Genomic DNA, 16731 nt, shown 5'->3' with positions numbered 1-16731 from the left:
TAGAACAACGCGGGAAGCAGAAAAGGTCAACCCTCACTGGACAACAAAGATTTGCATCCTGAACACTTTTGGATGTATTTTATGGATTCTGGGCTCCTGATTATGGAAATCACCGAAAGAAAATCCTATCCTGTACCAATTTTTTGGGTGATTTCCCATCATCTTTTCAGTTTGCTGGGAGCAAGTTGTTTTGGTCAGTCCAGTGCAAATGTTGTCTTAGGACTGAGCATGTATAGTCAGGATAGATGCAGACAGGCTATAAAAGCAACTCAAATATACAGGGTGTTGTGCATTACATTAGCCCCTTTCACACTTGCGAGTGATCCCAGGAATTAACTGCCAATTGGTCTTAAAAGTGCCTAGTGTTGAAAGCAGAATCAGCTCAACGCCGGCATCAGATGACATTATCTCACACCAGGGCTTGATGGCCTCGCCCCCTGGTCCAATCCCCAGCGTTGCAATCAGCCAAGTGTGAAATGGGGAATTGCGTCGTGGGATTGAAAAGTTTTTGCGTGAGGGCAGGAACGTGAAGGAAGAAAAGTTTAAAATGAAGATTATAAACTGCCATGGGCACGTCGCAGCAGGAGAGAGGGGAAACAAATTGCAATAGTGGACAATTTTTACACAGCATGGGAACATAACGACCGTGGGAAAAAAAGGAATGGTGGACCTGAATTCCCAGAATTAAATGCAGCAGAGAAATCTCCCCCCCCCCCCCCTCCACCCTTGAATGCTCAGTGCATGCAGCCCCTACAGCACTTTCTCTGCAGCATGGAATTCTGGGAGGGCAGGTCCACCATCGTCCGTTCCCCCGCCCCCCCCCCCCCCCCCATGAATTGTACGCAATAGAGGGACCTACCGTCCCACGCTACATAGTGTCCGCAACTCTGCTGAGAATGCGCCTGAAGAAGCAGAAGCGGCCCTTTAAATTGCAGTTCAGGTGGCAGCGTTGAAAGCGCAGCGGTGGCCACCTGAAAGGACAGCTGCACCTTCCGGCTCCTGTCCCTTGGGCTGTCAAGTCAGGCTGGCTGGCTGTCAGCGCGGGACGTCGCCACTCTGATCCCGCTGCCCCAATTACGGGGCTGGAGCGGCCGGTGGGGGGGGGGGGGGGGTGGGGAAGGAGACGCTCGAATCGGGTACTGGCATTGTTTCGGCCAGACCCTTCTCCCACGCCGGCCGTTCCAGCCCCCTTCTCCCCACTCCCGAAATCAGTCACCACAGCAGTGTGGGGTCAGCCCGCGCCAGCTCCCCGACACTGTGGGGACTGGGAGAGGAGCGGTCAGGTACTGGCAGGCGGATGGATTCCGATGGCGAGGGAGGCCAATGTACTGCGGGGATTATCCCTCTCGGAGGAGGGTTACCAAACTCGCCTTGTAGGCGCCTCATGCACATTCACGTGGCCTTCACATTTTGCCAAATTATGCAGCTTTACCAGCCAATCAATTGGCCACCTGAAAGTTCCTTACATAAACTGTACACTGTAGTATAACCAACTTTCCCACACTATATAAACTCTACACTGTAGTGTAACCCACTTTCCCACACTATATAAACTGTACACTGTAGTATAACCCACTTTCCCACACTAATATAAACTGTACACTGTAGTGTAACCCACTTTCCCACACTATATAAACTGTACACTGTAGTGTAACCCACTTTCCCACATTATATAAACTGTACACTGTAGTGTAACCCACTTTCCCACACTATATAAACTGTACACTGTAGTGTAACCCACTTTCCCACACTAATATAAACTGTACACTGTAGTATAACCCACTTTCCCTCACTATATAAACTGTTCACTGTAGTGTAACCCACTTTCCCACACTATATAAACTGTACACTGTAGTATAACCCACTTTCCCACACTAATATAAACTGTACACTGTAGTGTAACCCACTTTCCAACACTATATAAACTCTACACTGTAGTGTAACCCACTTTCCCACACTATATAAACTGTACACTGTAGTATAACCCACTTTCCCACACTATATAAACTGTACACTGTATATAAACTGTACACTATAGTGTAACCCACTTTCCCACACTATATAAACTGTACACTGTAGTGTAACCCACTTTCCCACACTATATAAACTGTACACTGTAAACTGTACACTATAGTGTAACCCACTTTCCCACACTATATAAACTGTACACTGTAGTGTAACCCACTTTCCCACACTATATAAACTACACTGTAGTGTAACCCACTTTCCCACACTATATAAACTGTACACTGTAGTGTAACCCACTTTCCCACACTATATAAACTGTACACTGTAGTATAACCCACTTTCCCACACTAATATAAACTGTACACTGTAGTGTAACCCACTTTCCCACACTATATAAACTGTACACTGTAGTGTAACCCACTTTCCCACATTATATAAACTGTACACTGTAGTGTAACCCACTTTCCCACACTATATAAACTGTACACTGCAGTATAACCCACTTTCCCACACTATATAAACTGTACACTGTATATAAACTGTACACTATAGTGTAACCCACTTTCCCACACTATATAAACTGTACACTGTAGTGTAACCCACTTTCCCACACTATATAAATTCTACACTGTAGTGTAACCCACTTTCCCACACTATATAAACTGTACACTGTAGTGTAACCAACTTTCCCACACTATATAAACTGTACACTGTAGTATAACCCACTTTCCCACACTAATATAAACTGTACACTGTAGTGTAACCCACTTTCCCACACTATATAGACTGTACACTGTAGTGTAACCCACTTTCCCACATTATATAAACTGTACACTGTAGTGTAACCCACTTTCCCACACTATATAAACTGTACACTGTAGTGTAACCCACTTTCCCACACTATATAAACTGTACACTGTAGTGTAACCCACTTTCCCTCACTATATAAACTGTTCACTGTAGTGTAACCCACTTTCCCACACTATATAAACTGTACACTGTAGTATAACCCACTTTCCCACACTAATATAAACTGTACACTGTAGTGTAACCCACTTTCCAACACTATATAAAATCTACACTGTAGTGTAACCCACTTTCCCACACTATATAAACTGTACACTGTAGTATAACCCACTTTCCCACACTATATAAACTGTACACTGTATATAAACTGTACACTATAGTGTAACCCACTTTCCCACACTATATAAACTGTACACTGTAGTGTAACCCACTTTCCCACACTAATATAAACTGTACACTGTAGTGTAACCCACTTTCCCACACTATATAAACTGTACACTGTATATAAACTGTACACTATAGTGTAACCCACTTTCCCACACTATATAAACTGTACACTGTAGTGTAACCCACTTTCCCACACTATATAAACTGTACACTGTAGTGTAACCCACTTTCCCACACTATATAAACTGTACACTGTAGTGTAACCCACTTTCCCACACTATATAAACTGTACACTGTAGTATAACCCACTTTCCCACACTAATATAAACTGAACACTGTAGTGTAACCCACTTTCCCACACTATATAAACTGTACACTGTAGTGTAACCCACTTTCCCACATTATATAAACTGTACACTGTAGTGTAACCCACTTTCGCACACTATATAAACTGTACACTGTAGTGTAACCCACTTTCCCCACACTATATAAACTGTACACTGTAGTGTAACCCACTTTCCCTCACTATATAAACTGTTCACTGTAGTGTAACCCACTTTCCCACACTATATAAACTGTACACTGTAGTATAACCCACTTTCCCACACTAATATAAACTGTACACTGTAGTGTAACCCACTTTCCCACACTATAAAAACTCTACACTGTAGTGTAACCCACTTTCCCACACTGTATAAACTGTACACTGTAGTATAACCCACTTTCCCACACTATATAAACTGTACACTGTATATAAACTGTACACTATAGTGTAACCCACTTTCCCACACTATATAAACTGTACACTGTAGTGTAACCCACTTTCCCACACTATATAAACTCTACACTGTAGTGTAACCCACTTTCCCACACTATTTAAACTGTACACTGTAGTATAACCCACTTTCCCACACTAATATAAACTGTACACTGTAGTGTAACCCACTTTCCCACACTATTTAAACTGTACACTGTAGTATAACCCACTTTCCCACACTAATATAAACTGTACACTGTAGTATAACCCACTTTCCCACACTAATATAAACTGTACACTGTAGTGTAACCCACTTTCCCACACTATTTAAACTGTACACTGTAGTATAACCCACTTTCCCACACTAATATAAACTGTACACTGTAGTATAACCAACTTTCCCACACTATATAAACTGTACACTGTATATAAACTGTACACTATAGTGTAACCCACTTTCCCACACTATATAAACTGTACACTGTAGTGTAACGCACTTTCCCACATTATATAAACTGTACACTGTAGTGTAACCCACTTTCCCACACTATATAAACTGTACACTGTAGTATAACCCACTTTCCCACACTATATAAACTGTACACTGTATATAAACTGTACACTATAGTGTAACCCACTTTCCCACACTATATAAACTGTACACTGTAGTGTAACCCACTTTCCCACACTATATAAATTCTACACAGTAGTGTAACCCACTTTCCCACACTATATAAACTGTACACTGTAGTGTAACCCACTTTCCCACACTATATAAACTGTACACTGTAGTATAACCCACTTTCCCACACTAATATAAACTGTACACTGTAGTGTAACCCACTTTCCCACACTATATAGACTGTACACTGTAGTGTAACCCACTTTCCCACATTATATAAACTGTACACTGTAGTGTAACCCACTTTCCCACACTATATAAACTGTACACTGTAGTGTAACCCACTTTCCCACACTATATAAACTGTACACTGTAGTGTAACCCACTTTCCCACACTATATAAACTGTACACTGTATATAAACTGTACACTATAGTGTAACCCACTTTCCCACACTATATAAACTGTACACTGTAGTATAACCCACTTTCCCACACTAATATAAACTGTACACTGTAGTGTAACCCACTTTCCCACACTATATAGACTGTACACTGTAGTGTAACCCACTTTCCCACACTATATAAACTGTACACTGTAGTGTAACCCACTTTCCCACATTATATAAACTGTACACTGTAGTGTAACCCACTTTCCCACACTATATAAACTGTACACTGTAGTATAACCCACTTTCCCACACTATATAAACTGTACACTGTATATAAACTGTACACTATAGTGTAACCCACTTTCCCACACTATATAAACTGTACACTGTAGTGTAACCCACTTTCCCACACTATATAAATTCTACACTGTAGTGTAACCCACTTTCCCACACTATATAAACTGTACACTGTAGTGTAACCCACTTTCCCACACTATATAAACTGTACACTGTAGTATAACCCACTTTCCCACACTAATATAAACTGTACACTGTAGTGTAACCCACTTTCCCACACTATATAGACTGTACACTGTAGTGTAACCCACTTTCCCACATTATATAAACTGTACACTGTAGTGTAACCCACTTTCCCACACTATATAAACTGTACACTGTAGTGTAACCCACTTTCCCACACTATATAAACTGTACACTGTAGTGTAACCCACTTTCCCTCACTATATAAACTGTTCACTGTACTGTAACCCACTTTCCCACACTATATAAACTGTACACTGTAGTATAACCCACTTTCCCACACTAATATAAACTGTACACTGTAGTGTAACCCACTTTCCAACACTATATAAAATCTACACTGTAGTGTAACCCACTTTCCCACACTATATAAACTGTACACTGTAGTATAACCCACTTTCCCACACTAATATAAACTGTACACTGTAGTGTAACCCACTTTCCCACACTATATAAACTGTACACTGTAGTGTAACCCACTTTCCCACATTATATAAACTGTACACTGTAGTGTAACCCACTTTCGCACACTATATAAACTGTACACTGTAGTGTAACCCACTTTCCCCACACTATATAAACTGTACACTGTAGTGTAACCCACTTTCCCTCACTATATAAACTGTTCACTGTAGTGTAACCCACTTTCCCACACTATATAAACTGTACACTGTAGTATAACCCACTTTCCCACACTAATATAAACTGTACACTGTAGTGTAACCCACTTTCCCACACTATATAGACTGTACACTGTAGTGTAACCCACTTTCCCACATTATATAAACTGTACACTGTAGTGTAACCCACTTTCCCACACTATATAAACTGTACACTGTAGTGTAACCCACTTTCCCACACTATATAAACTGTACACTGTAGTGTAACCCACTTTCCCTCACTATATAAACTGTTCACTGTAGTGTAACCCACTTTCCCACACTATATAAACTGTACACTGTAGTATAACCCACTTTCCCACACTAATATAAACTGTACACTGTAGTGTAACCCACTTTCCAACACTATATAAAATCTACACTGTAGTGTAACCCACTTTCCCACACTATATAAACTGTACACTGTAGTATAACCCACTTTCCCACACTATATAAACTGTACACTGTATATAAACTGTACACTATAGTGTAACCCACTTTCCCACACTATATAAACTGTACACTGTAGTGTAACCCACTTTCCCACACTAATATAAACTGTACACTGTAGTGTAACCCACTTTCCCACACTATATAAACTGTACACTGTATATAAACTGTACACTATAGTGTAACCCACTTTCCCACACTATATAAACTGTACACTGTAGTGTAACCCACTTTCCCACACTATATAAACTGTACACTGTAGTGTAACCCACTTTCCCACACTATATAAACTGTACACTGTAGTGTAACCCACTTTCCCTCACTATATAAACTGTTCACTGTAGTGTAACCCACTTTCCCACATTAATATAAACTGTACACTGTAGTGTAACCCACTTTCCCACACTATATAGACTGTACACTGTAGTGTAACCCACTTTCCCACATTATATAAACTGTACACTGTAGTGTAACCCACTTTCCCACACTATATAAACTGTACACTGTAGTGTAACCCACTTTCCCACACTATATAAACTGCACACTGTAGTGTAACCCACTTTCCCTCACTATATAAACTGTTCACTGTAGTGTAACCCACTTTCCCACACTATATAAACTGTACACTGTAGTATAACCCACTTTCCCACACTAATATAAACTCTACACTGTAGTGTAACCCACTTTCCAACACTATATAAAATCTACACTGTAGTGTAACCCACTTTCCCACACTATATAAACTGTACACTGTAGTATAACCCACTTTCCCACACTATATAAACTGTACACTGTATATAAACTGTACACTATAGTGTAACCCACTTTCCCACACTATATAAACTGTACACTGTAGTGTAACCCACTTTCCCACACTATATAAACTGTACACTGTAGTGTAACCCACTTTCCCACACTATATAAACTGTACACTGTAGTATAACCCACTTTCCCACACTAATATAAACTGTACACTGTAGTGTAACCCACTTTCCCACACTATATAAACTGTACACTGTAGTGTAACCCACTTTCCCACATTATATAAACTGTACACTGTAGTGTAACCCACTTTCGCACACTATATAAACTGTACACTGTAGTGTAACCCACTTTCCCCACACTATATAAACTGTACACTGTAGTGTAACCCACTTTCCCTCACTATATAAACTGTTCACTGTAGTGTAACCCACTTTCCCACACTATATAAACTGTACACTGTAGTATAACCCACTTTCCCACACTAATATAAACTGTACACTGTAGTGTAACCCACTTTCCCACACTATATAGACTGTACACTGTAGTGTAACCCACTTTCCCACATTATATAAACTGTACACTGTAGTGTAACCCACTTTCCCACACTATATAAACTGTACACTGTAGTGTAACCCACTTTCCCACACTATATAAACTGTACACTGTAGTGTAACCCACTTTCCCTCACTATATAAACTGTTCACTGTAGTGTAACCCACTTTCCCACACTATATAAACTGTACACTGTAGTATAACCCACTTTCCCACACTAATATAAACTGTACACTGTAGTGTAACCCACTTTCCAACACTATATAAAATCTACACTGTAGTGTAACCCACTTTCCCACACTATATAAACTGTACACTGTAGTATAACCCACTTTCCCACACTATATAAACTGTACACTGTATATAAACTGTACACTATAGTGTAACCCACTTTCCCACACTATATAAACTGTACACTGTAGTGTAACCCACTTTCCCACACTAATATAAACTGTACACTGTAGTGTAACCCACTTTCCCACACTATATAAACTGTACACTGTATATAAACTGTACACTATAGTGTAACCCACTTTCCCACACTATATAAACTGTACACTGTAGTGTAACCCACTTTCCCACACTATATAAACTGTACACTGTAGTGTAACCCACTTTCCCACACTATATAAACTGTACACTGTAGTGTAACCCACTTTCCCTCACTATATAAACTGTTCACTGTAGTGTAACCCACTTTCCCACATTAATATAAACTGTACACTGTAGTGTAACCCACTTTCCCACACTATATAGACTGTACACTGTAGTGTAACCCACTTTCCCACATTATATAAACTGTACACTGTAGTGTAACCCACTTTCCCACACTATATAAACTGTACACTGTAGTGTAACCCACTTTCCCACACTATATAAACTGTACACTGTAGTGTAACCCACTTTCCCTCACTATATAAACTGTTCACTGTAGTGTAACCCACTTTCCCACACTATATAAACTGTACACTGTAGTATAACCCACTTTCCCACACTAATATAAACTGTACACTGTAGTGTAACCCACTTTCCCACACTATATAAACTGTACACTGTAGTGTAACCCACTTTCCCACACTATATAAACTGTACACTGTAGTGTAACCCACTTTCCCTCACTATATAAACTGTTCACTGTAGTGTAACCCACTTTCCCACACTATATAAACTGTACACTGTAGTATAACCCACTTTCCCACACTAATATAAACTGTACACTGTAGTGTAACCCACTTTCCAACACTATATAAAATCTACACTGTAGTGTAACCCACTTTCCCACACTATATAAACTGTACACTGTAGTATAACCCACTTTCCCACACTATATAAACTGTACACTGTATATAAACTGTACACTATAGTGTAACCCACTTTCCCACACTATATAAACTGTACACTGTAGTGTAACCCACTTTCCCACACTAATATAAACTGTACACTGTAGTGTAACCCACTTTCCCACACTATATAAACTGTACACTGTATATAAACTGTACACTATAGTGTAACCCACTTTCCCACACTATATAAACTGTACACTGTATATAAACTGTACACTATAGTGTAACCCACTTTCCCACACTATATAAACTGTACACTGTAGTGTAACCCACTTTCCCACACTAATATAAACTGTACACTGTAGTGTAACCCACTTTCCCACACTATATAAACTGTACACTGTAGTGTAACCCACTTTCCCACACTATATAAACTGTACACTGTAGTGTAACCCACTTTCCCACACTATATAAACTGTACACTGTAGTGTAACCCACTTTCCCACACTATATAAACTGTACACTGTAGTGTAACCCACTTTCCCACACTATATAAACTGTACACTGTAGTATAACCCACTTTCCCACACTAATATAAACTGTACACTGTAGTGTAACCCACTTTCCCACACTATATAAACTGTACACTGTAGTGTAACCCACTTTCCCACATTATATAAACTGTACACTGTAGTGTAACCCACTTTCGCACACTATATAAACTGTACACTGTAGTGTAACCCACTTTCCCCACACTATATAAACTGTACACTGTAGTGTAACCCACTTTCCCTCACTATATAAACTGTTCACTGTAGTGTAACCCACTTTCCCACACTATATAAACTGTACACTGTAGTATAACCCACTTTCCCACACTAATATAAACTGTACACTGTAGTGTAACCCACTTTCCCACACTATATAGACTGTACACTGTAGTGTAACCCACTTTCCCACATTATATAAACTGTACACTGTAGTGTAACCCACTTTCCCACACTATATAAACTGTACACTGTAGTGTAACCCACTTTCCCACACTATATAAACTGTACACTGTAGTGTAACCCACTTTCCCTCACTATATAAACTGTTCACTGTAGTGTAACCCACTTTCCCACACTATATAAACTGTACACTGTAGTATAACCCACTTTCCCACACTAATATAAACTGTACACTGTAGTGTAACCCACTTTCCAACACTATATAAAATCTACACTGTAGTGTAACCCACTTTCCCACACTATATAAACTGTACACTGTAGTATAACCCACTTTCCCACACTATATAAACTGTACACTGTATATAAACTGTACACTATAGTGTAACCCACTTTCCCACACTATATAAACTGTACACTGTAGTGTAACCCACTTTCCCACACTAATATAAACTGTACACTGTAGTGTAACCCACTTTCCCACACTATATAAACTGTACACTGTATATAAACTGTACACTATAGTGTAACCCACTTTCCCACACTATATAAACTGTACACTGTAGTGTAACCCACTTTCCCACACTATATAAACTGTACACTGTAGTGTAACCCACTTTCCCACACTATATAAACTGTACACTGTAGTGTAACCCACTTTCCCACACTATATAAACTGTACACTGTAGTATAACCCACTTTCCCACACTAATATAAACTGTACACTGTAGTGTAACCCACTTTCCCACACTATATAAACTGTACACTGTAGTGTAACCCACTTTCCCACACTATATAAACTGTACACTGTAGTGTAACCCACTTTCCCACACTATATAAACTGTACACTGTAGTGTAACCCACTTTCCCTCACTATATAAACTGTTCACTGTAGTGTAACCCACTTTCCCACACTATATAAACTGTACACTGTAGTATAACCCACTTTCCCACACTAATATAAACTGTACACTGTAGTGTAACCCACTTTCCAACACTATATAAAATCTACACTGTAGTGTAACCCACTTTCCCACACTATATAAACTGTACACTGTAGTATAACCCACTTTCCCACACTATATAAACTGTACACTGTATATAAACTGTACACTATAGTGTAACCCACTTTCCCACACTATATAAACTGTACACTGTAGTGTAACCCACTTTCCCACACTAATATAAACTGTACACTGTAGTGTAACCCACTTTCCCACACTATATAAACTGTACACTGTAGTATAACCCACTTTCCCACACTAATATAAACTGTACACTGTAGTGTAACCCACTTTCCAACACTATATAAAATCTACACTGTAGTGTAACCCACTTTCCCACACTATATAAACTGTACACTGTAGTATAACCCACTTTCCCACACTATATAAACTGTACACTGTATATAAACTGTACACTATAGTGTAACCCACTTTCCCACACTATATAAACTGTACACTGTAGTGTAACCCACTTTCCCACACTAATATAAACTGTACACTGTAGTGTAACCCACTTTCCCACACTATATAAACTGTACACTGTATATAAACTGTACACTATAGTGTAACCCACTTTCCCACACTATATAAACTGTACACTGTAGTGTAACCCACTTTCCCACACTATATAAACTGTACACTGTAGTGTAACCCAATTTCCCACACTATATAAACTGTACACTGTAGTGTAACCCACTTTCCCTCACTATATAAACTGTTCACTGTAGTGTAACCCACTTTCCCACATTAATATAAACTGTACACTGTAGTGTAACCCACTTTCCCACACTATATAGACTGTACACTGTAGTGTAACCCACTTTCCCACATTATATAAACTGTACACTGTAGTGTAACCCACTTTCCCACACTATATAAACTGTACACTGTAGTGTAACCCACTTTCCCACACTATATAAACTGTACACTGTAGTGTAACCCACTTTCCCTCACTATATAAATTGTTCACTGTAGTGTAACCCACTTTCCCACACTATATAAACTGTACACTGTAGTATAACCCACTTTCCCACACTAATATAAACTGTACACTGTAGTGTAACCCACTTTCCAACACTATATAAAATCTACACTGTAGTGTAACCCACTTTCCCACACTATATAAACTGTACACTGTAGTATAACCCACTTTCCCACACTATATAAACTGTACACTGTATATAAACTGTACACTATAGTGTAACCCACTTTCCCACACTATATAAACTGTACACTGTAGTGTAACCCACTTTCCCACACTATATAAACTGTACACTGTAGTGTAACCCACTTTCCCACACTATATAAACTGTACACTGTAGTATAACCCACTTTCCCACACTAATATAAACTGTACACTGTAGTGTAACCCACTTTCCCACACTATATAAACTGTACACTGTAGTGTAACCCACTTTCCCACATTATATAAACTGTACACTGTAGTGTAACCCACTTTCGCACACTATATAAACTGTACACTGTAGTGTAACCCACTTTCCCCACACTATATAAACTGTACACTGTAGTGTAACCCACTTTCCCTCACTATATAAACTGTTCACTGTAGTGTAACCCACTTTCCCACACTATATAAACTGTACACTGTAGTATAACCCACTTTCCCACACTAATATAAACTGTACACTGTAGTGTAACCCACTTTCCCACACTATATAGACTGTACACTGTAGTGTAACCCACTTTCCCACATTATATAAACTGTACACTGTAGTGTAACCCACTTTCCCACACTATATAAACTGTACACTGTAGTGTAACCCACTTTCCCACACTATATAAACTGTACACTGTAGTGTAACCCACTTTCCCTCACTATATAAACTGTTCACTGTAGTGTAACCCACTTTCCCACACTATATAAACTGTACACTGTAGTATAACCCACTTTCCCACACTAATATAAACTGTACACTGTAGTGTAACCCACTTTCCAACACTATATAAAATCTACACTGTAGTGTAACCCACTTTCCCACACTATATAAACTGTACACTGTAGTATAACCCACTTTCCCACACTATATAAACTGTACACTGTATATAAACTGTACACTATAGTGTAACCCACTTTCCCACACTATATAAACTGTACACTGTAGTGTAACCCACTTTCCCACACTAATATAAACTGTACACTGTAGTGTAACCCACTTTCCCACACTATATAAACTGTACACTGTATATAAACTGTACACTATAGTGTAACCCACTTTCCCACACTATATAAACTGTACACTGTAGTGTAACCCACTTTCCCACACTATATAAACTGTACACTGTAGTGTAACCCACTTTCCCACACTATATAAACTGTACACTGTAGTGTAACCCACTTTCCCTCACTATATAAACTGTTCACTGTAGTGTAACCCACTTTCCCACATTAATATAAACTGTACACTGTAGTGTAACCCACTTTCCCACACTATATAGACTGTACACTGTAGTGTAACCCACTTTCCCACATTATATAAACTGTACACTGTAGTGTAACCCACTTTCCCACACTATATAAACTGTACACTGTAGTGTAACCCACTTTCCCACACTATATAAACTGTACACTGTAGTGTAACCCACTTTCCCTCACTATATAAACTGTTCACTGTAGTGTAACCCACTTTCCCACACTATATAAACTGTACACTGTAGTATAACCCACTTTCCCACACTAATATAAACTGTACACTGTAGTGTAACCCACTTTCCCACACTATATAAACTGTACACTGTAGTGTAACCCACTTTCCCACACTATATAAACTGTACACTGTAGTGTAACCCACTTTCCCTCACTATATAAACTGTTCACTGTAGTGTAACCCACTTTCCCACACTATATAAACTGTACACTGTAGTATAACCCACTTTCCCACACTAATATAAACTGTACACTGTAGTGTAACCCACTTTCCAACACTATATAAAATCTACACTGTAGTGTAACCCACTTTCCCACACTATATAAACTGTACACTGTAGTATAACCCACTTTCCCACACTATATAAACTGTACACTGTATATAAACTGTACACTATAGTGTAACCCACTTTCCCACACTATATAAACTGTACACTGTAGTGTAACCCACTTTCCCACACTAATATAAACTGTACACTGTAGTGTAACCCACTTTCCCACACTATATAAACTGTACACTGTATATAAACTGTACACTATAGTGTAACCCACTTTCCCACACTATATAAACTGTACACTGTATATAAACTGTACACTATAGTGTAACCCACTTTCCCACACTATATAAACTGTACACTGTAGTGTAACCCACTTTCCCACACTAATATAAACTGTACACTGTAGTGTAACCCACTTTCCCACACTATATAAACTGTACACTGTAGTGTAACCCACTTTCCCACACTATATAAACTGTACACTGTAGTGTAACCCACTTTCCCACACTATATAAACTGTACACTGTAGTGTAACCCACTTTCCCACACTATATAAACTGTACACTGTAGTGTAACCCACTTTCCCACACTATATAAACTGTACACTGTAGTATAACCCACTTTCCCACACTAATATAAACTGTACACTGTAGTGTAACCCACTTTCCCACACTATATAAACTGTACACTGTAGTGTAACCCACTTTCCCACATTATATAAACTGTACACTGTAGTGTAACCCACTTTCGCACACTATATAAACTGTACACTGTAGTGTAACCCACTTTCCCCACACTATATAAACTGTACACTGTAGTGTAACCCACTTTCCCTCACTATATAAACTGTTCACTGTAGTGTAACCCACTTTCCCACACTATATAAACTGTACACTGTAGTATAACCCACTTTCCCACACTAATATAAACTGTACACTGTAGTGTAACCCACTTTCCCACACTATATAGACTGTACACTGTAGTGTAACCCACTTTCCCACATTATATAAACTGTACACTGTAGTGTAACCCACTTTCCCACACTATATAAACTGTACACTGTAGTGTAACCCACTTTCCCACACTATATAAACTGTACACTGTAGTGTAACCCACTTTCCCTCACTATATAAACTGTTCACTGTAGTGTAACCCACTTTCCCACACTATATAAACTGTACACTGTAGTATAACCCACTTTCCCACACTAATATAAACTGTACACTGGAGTGTAACCCACTTTCCAACACTATATAAAATCTACACTGTAGTGTAACCCACTTTCCCACACTATATAAACTGTACACTGTAGTATAACCCACTTTCCCACACTATATAAACTGTACACTGTATATAAACTGTACACTATAGTGTAACCCACTTTCCCACACTATATAAACTGTACACTGTAGTGTAACCCACTTTCCCACACTAATATAAACTGTACACTGTAGTGTAACCCACTTTCCCACACTATATAAACTGTACACTGTATATAAACTGTACACTATAGTGTAACCCACTTTCCCACACTATAAAAACTGTACACTGTAGTGTAACCCACTTTCCCACACTATATAAACTGTACACTGTAGTGTAACCCACTTTCCCACACTATATAAACTGTACACTGTAGTGTAACCCACTTTCCCACACTATATAAACTGTACACTGTAGTATAACCCACTTTCCCACACTAATATAAACTGTACACTGTAGTGTAACCCACTTTCCAACACTATATAAAATCTACACTGTAGTGTAACCCACTTTCCCACACTATATAAACTGTACACTGTAGTATAACCCACTTTCCCACACTATATAAACTGTACACTGTATATAAACTGTACACTGTAGTGTAACCCACTTTCCCACACTATATAAACTGTACACTGTAGTGTAACCCACTTTCCCACACTAATATAAACTGTACACTGTAGTGTAACCCACTTTCCCACACTATATAAACTGTACACTGTAGTGTAACCCACTTTCCCACACTATATAAACTGTACACTGTATATAAACTGTACACTATAGTGTAACCCACTTTCCCACACTATATAAACTGTACACTGTAGTGTAACCCACTTTCCCACACTAATATAAACTGTACACTGTAGTGTAACCCACTTTCCCTCACTATATAAACTGTTCACTGTAGTGTAACCCACTTTCCCACACTATATAAACTGTACACTGTAGTATAACCCACTTTCCCACACTAATATAAACTGTACACTGTAGTGTAACCCACTTTCCAACACTATATAAAATCTACACTGTAGTGTAACCCACTTTCCCACACTATATAAACTGTACACTGTAGTATAACCCACTTTCCCACACTATATAAACTGTACACTGTATATAAACTGTACACTATAGTGTAACCCACTTTCCCACACTATATAAACTGTACACTGTAGTGTAACCCACTTTCCCACACTAATATAAACTGTACACTGTAGTGTAACCCACTTTCCCACACTATATAAACTGTACACTGTATATAAACTGTACACTATAGTGTAACCCACTTTCCCACACTATATAAACTGTACACTGTAGTGTAACCCACTTTCCCACACTATATAAACTGTACACTGTAGTGTAACCCACTTTCCCACACTATATAAACTGTACACTGTAGT

Source organism: Narcine bancroftii, chromosome 13, assembly GCF_036971445.1.
Source record: "Narcine bancroftii isolate sNarBan1 chromosome 13, sNarBan1.hap1, whole genome shotgun sequence".
NCBI lineage: Eukaryota > Metazoa > Chordata > Chondrichthyes > Torpediniformes > Narcinidae > Narcine > Narcine bancroftii.
Note: the sequence above shows the minus strand (reverse complement) of the source record.